Source organism: Mchenga conophoros, linkage group LG11 (assembly GCF_057382185.1).
Source record: "Mchenga conophoros isolate Kocher_MC1m ecotype Shallow Benthic linkage group LG11, M_conophoros_male_GT1.1, whole genome shotgun sequence".
Lineage (NCBI taxonomy): Eukaryota > Metazoa > Chordata > Actinopteri > Cichliformes > Cichlidae > Mchenga > Mchenga conophoros.
Genome location: NC_140536.1, coordinates 1,549,513 through 1,554,855, shown reverse-complemented (window position 1 = coordinate 1,554,855; position 5,343 = coordinate 1,549,513). Strand labels below are relative to the sequence as shown.

Below are 5,343 nucleotides of genomic sequence, written 5' to 3'. Positions count from 1 at the left end.
CTGTAAATGATAAAACGGAAAATTCTGTAGATTTACAGTATACTCTCTGTACTATTTACGGACATTTCCTTCAGCTATAAAACAGAAAATTCCGTTTATTCACAGTATATTTTCTGTATCATTAACTGATATTTTCCGTTAATAGAAAAATTGAAATTTCTGTTTATATTACTATTTCCAAGCACTTCTTTTCACTGTAACTCATTAAATATAGTTCTTTATATCCTTAAACGTACATTTCTATGCAATTACAACCTAGTACACCATGTACTCAAAAATTCATAAATTAAAACTTAAATTAATTTGTGCTTCGTACACAACAACATTGGTACAATTAATGTTAAATATTCTTTTATTCTCCTTAACTCAAACACTATACTTAAATATAATGACAGCATCCATCTTGTCATAAAACTACTAAACAGCTGATACATGAACAAAATAACTCACAAGCTTTCAAATTTGAGCATTTTTATTTCCTTGAAATCAGGTTGCCCTCATGTAAATGTGTTTATTTACATTCATTCAAGTGGCTACCAAGTGTTTTCTTCAAACAGGACACCTGACAAACAAAAAATGTCATATTTAACGACATGTTCACATTTAATAATATCCAGAGTACCTTTTAGTTAGAATCACTGCCTTGTGGTAGTTTTGCCTCAGCCAAATGGTTAAGGTGTGGTTTACATCCATCTCTGTCCACTTATGATACAGTATACACATGTAGTCAGTTATAGCCAAACACCTTTGATTACTGAATTGCATTCACTTCATTAATGAAGTGAATGTAATTCACATTTGCGTGAACATTTGTCTGAGATTAACTCTTTGGGCTCTTTACCTTACAATATAACATACTTGAGTCAAAATTTGTTGACTGTTTAAGTGGTGCCACATGAATACAACTGAACAGCTCTAAAGAAGATGTTCCTGAACTTTGGGTTTATTCGAACAGGACTGATGGATAACCACAGGACTTTTCCCCATATGATAACTACAACACATAATAAATTAAGACAGATTACTGTCCCAAACTTAAAGATAAAAGTGTATTTACGGGACTTGTTTTGTCAGTGAGGAGCAAAGTATAATTAGAAGTGCTTGTTCTGATGAAAAGTTAAACTGTAAACAGCAGCATAGTGAATAAGGATCTGTGTCCACGAATCCTCAGCAGTGACAACACTTAAACATCATAGTTCAAAATCCTTAATGCACACCTTTTTCTCCACGGTGTTCAAATTCTCTAAGCTGGTTAAGTAGAGGAAAAAGTCTGACATATTTCATGACCATTAAATGTTAGACAAGGCTCTGAAAACGAGGTTACAGTTACAAACAAAAACCTCTGCTTGTGCGCACAGACCCTAAATCACAACAAATAAGACAATAGTAAGACAAATTACTACAAAGTCTTGTTACCGCTCTTCATATAACAGTGTGACAAAGTCCTGAATGCAGCCTGCATGTTAGTACATCAAGGTCCATCTGAGCTTTAAGTAAAATACACTCAGCTTTTCCTTGGATTTTAAGAGTTGCTCAGTTCATACAGGAACTGCAGCAGTCGGAGTTAACGTGTCGCTGTGTTGCTCCTCCGTGTCAGCCATTGAGACTAGTCGCAATTTATTCTGAGGAAAAAAAGAGAAACAACAAGACATTTTTAAAAAGTTTGTATTTTTATAATTTTTTTTTACCTAGAGCATAAACAACATAAACAAAAAAAGGATTAGGGCTGTGCGATATGACGATATATATCAGATTACGATATAAAAATGTCTATCGTTTCATATTATACACTATTCTTTGTTTTGTGGTGTTGCAAAATAAACTGTTTACGGCAATATTTTTTTCATGGTTTTAATGGTCACTGTAGTTGCTATATTATTTCTTAAAGTTCTCTCCTTCTCTTATACTTAAAATAACCACACTATGGACGGACAAGTGACTGTTTTTAACGCGTACTTTCGTTACCAACAATGAGGATAAAACCATCGTGTGGCTCCGCCGTCCGCTTGTTTATTTTCCACATAAACCTTTCACAATAAAGCTCAAGTTTCTGTTGAGACTTTTCAAACTAAACTGAAATGATATACATTATTCTCAAACATAAAATTTCAGAATATGCATCAGACAAATGACCTCAAATAAAAACATCAAGTAACTATAAATGGCGCTTACAGTCACCACGCAGATGAAGGCACAGAGAATACCAGCATGGCCAGCAAGGATGAGGCAGAACCAGAAGGACCAGTCAAAAGAAATCGAGGACCTTATTGTTAAATGAGGGGCTACCTCTGTAGCATGGACATGGTTTGGTTATGAAAAGTCTGACACGCCCCAGAAAACTGTACTATGCAAATTATGCCACAAACTGGTCCCCACCACCACTCGAACATGACAAACCTCTTTAACCACCTACACAAGAATCACATGAAAGAGTTTCGAGAGAGTTTACGAATGAAAAGCAAAAAAGAGTCGTCAGGTGCTCAAAATAATCCTTAGACTCAAACGTTAGAACAGGCTTTTCCTTGCAGCACGCCGTCTAATAAATACTCAGAAAGAAAATGGCGGCCATTTAAACTCATGTCTAAAAATGTATAGTTTCATGCATCGGTCAAAACACTCGACTCCTGGTACACGACGCCCAACTGAAAACATTTCACATAAGTCGAGTTGCCCGAGAATCACAGAATTTACAGAAAATGCACTATTTTGTGATATATATCGTTATCAGGAGAGATACGTCTTATATTGGGATATGAGACTTTGGTCATATCACGCAGCCCTACAAAGGATTATAATTCACGTAGAGTTGCATACACATAACACCATTCTGTTGCAACAAAAGCAGTTTATAATTAAAGTAACATACATACCTTGAAAAACTAAATCAACCACAACATTAAACTCACCTTGTGTTTGTAGAGAAGGTGATCAGGGTTTTTCTTCATTTCCTGAGACCAGCTGCTCTGGATCATCACCAGCTTGTATCTTCATCTTTTTTTTCACTCGGGGAAGTCTTTCCTTTTCTTGGCCATTGCTCTGCACTGGAAAACCAAAGTGTGTGATCAAAGGTGAAATAAGGGATATTTTTCCACTGCAGGACTTAAAGTGCTTCAAGTAGTGATAGCTGTTGATCCATTTCTCAAATAATCTGTAAGGATCTGGATTTTTAAGAAAGATACAAATATCTCTGCTTATATTTGGCTAAAAGCTTGATATAGACAAGGCATATAGAGCCCCTGCACACCAGCACTGCGCTTACATTATAGTTCAATCAAGAAATAGTTATTATTGATTTATTATTGAATTTTTTTAGTAATCATTTTTAGTATTTAATCACATTAGCACAGTGGGGTGACAAAAATATTCCACATACAAGAAATGCTGCTCAGCATTTCATAAATTACATTTTCAACAAATGTTGGAGTAAAAACACAGTTACAGGGAAAATGTGTCTGTCTGTAAATATTAACTAAACATTTCTATGTGCTACAAAATAGACATACTGTAATTGTAAATGTGCTGAGGTGAAACTATACTTTCAATAATTTTACCACTACAGTCTGTTAACCACCGAAATAATCTATGCTGGTCAGCTAGCTAAAAGTCTTTACTTTAGCAGCCCAAATCAGAGGCTAACATTAGCATTTGCTAGCGTCAGCCAGGAAGGTCTGAGGCTTAAACTAGGGTTAGTGTAACTTTGCCTGAAACCCTTTAAAGTGTACAGTAGAGCCAACTGTAAAACACAGGTATTGATACAGTACTTATTAGAGTCCTAGAATAATTTCTAGAACCATGAAGTTCTCACTTTCCCAGTTATCCACATCGCTGACTTTCGCTAATTAGCAGTCACAGCTGTGTAATACCCAGAGAGACACAGACAGCTAACTATAATATTTATGAAAACTGGTTCAGCCACTGAAGGGCAAAACTGGTGGTATCACAGTAAAAATTATTTTAACATTAACTAAAATAAAGCTTAAGTCATGTTAAACCTAAATAACAATTATTTTAAAAAAATGAGTCAGCAAAATATTCCTGACTTGTCTGGAGACAGCCGAAACCAGTTAACAAATAAATTAACAATTCTTTCTAAATAAAAACACGGAGTCTTTTGAAAAAACATTATTTTAATAAAACGAAACATGAGTTTTAATACTTACCACAGAAATTTGAAGGCAGTTTCTCCAACTTCAGAATCCAAAATCCAGATGAAGCCTGAAAGAAGCCTAATGGCTGCTCTTGCGCTTACTTTTCCCTCCTTTTCAGGTTCTTTTTCCCACAATGCATTGCAGTAGTTGAGAAATACAGAAAAATACCTGTAAATGACTAATACGGAAAATTCCTTCACGTTTATACAGTAGATTGTACTGTATTTTTACGGATTTTTTTTACAGTGTAGGGCCAGAGGCTTGGTACACCCTGGACAGGTCCCCAGTCTGTCGCAGGGCTAACACATAGACACAAACAACAATTCACACTGATGGGCAATTTAGAATTACCAATTAACCGAACCCCACTAACTGCATGTCTTTGCACTGACTGAAAGAACATACAAAATCCACACAGGAGGGCCCTGGCCGGGAGCTAGAATCAAACTCGGGACCTTCTTGCTGCGAGGCAACAGTCACTAACAACTTTTTTTTTAGGATAAGCAGAAGAGAAACGATGGATGCTCTCTCTTTCTAGTCCCTGTCAGTACTCTTGCTGCAGCATGTTGGATCAGCTAAAGGTTTTTTAAGCAAGTTTTTAGGACAACCTGATAGTAATAAATTACTGTAGGCCAGTCTAGAAGTAAAAAGTACATGGATTTCATTTTTAGCATCACTCTGAGATCATTTTTACAAAGCTCAGAGATTTAGTGGGTGTTAACCATGGGGGGTTTATCTAATTCAATTAAATTCTGTTTTAGTTATACAGCGCCAAATCACAACAATCTTACTTACACTTATACACATTCAGCACTTTATCTACCTCAGACTGTGTACATTGGAAATTTAAAAACACCAACAAATTTCCAACAGTCCAAGAAACTGGTCACATGTCTATGGACTGTGGTATGAAACTGGAGCACCCAGAGAAAACCCACACAGGCAGAGAAAGGACATGCAAATTCCACATACAAAGGTCCCACTGCTAATTTGATGTCCTAGCATCTCTTTTAATAGAACATGATCTAGGTATCCATACATCCTTCTTCTTCCAGGGCAGGGCTTCTGGCAGCAGCCTAGGCAGGGAAGCCCAGACCTCCCTAGAGCCGCTGCTCCTTCATATCGAAAGGAGCCAGTTGAGGTGGTTCGGGCATCTGACAAAGATGCCTCCTAGGCGCCTCCTGGGCGAGGTGTT

At 36.6% G+C, this 5,343-nt stretch overlaps 1 long non-coding RNA gene across 1 annotated transcript; it reads right to left on the bottom strand.

Annotated features, from left to right (window-relative positions):
* Nucleotides 1–428: 428 nt before the first annotated feature.
* On the bottom strand, nt 429–4,365 carry LOC146563406 (uncharacterized). The gene is made up of 3 exons (XR_014894245.1): nt 4,161–4,365; nt 2,907–3,041; nt 429–1,622 (listed from the first exon to the last, which is right to left on the bottom strand). It is a non-coding gene; the product is annotated as an uncharacterized LOC146563406 (long non-coding RNA).
* Nucleotides 4,366–5,343: the final 978 nt, after the last annotated feature.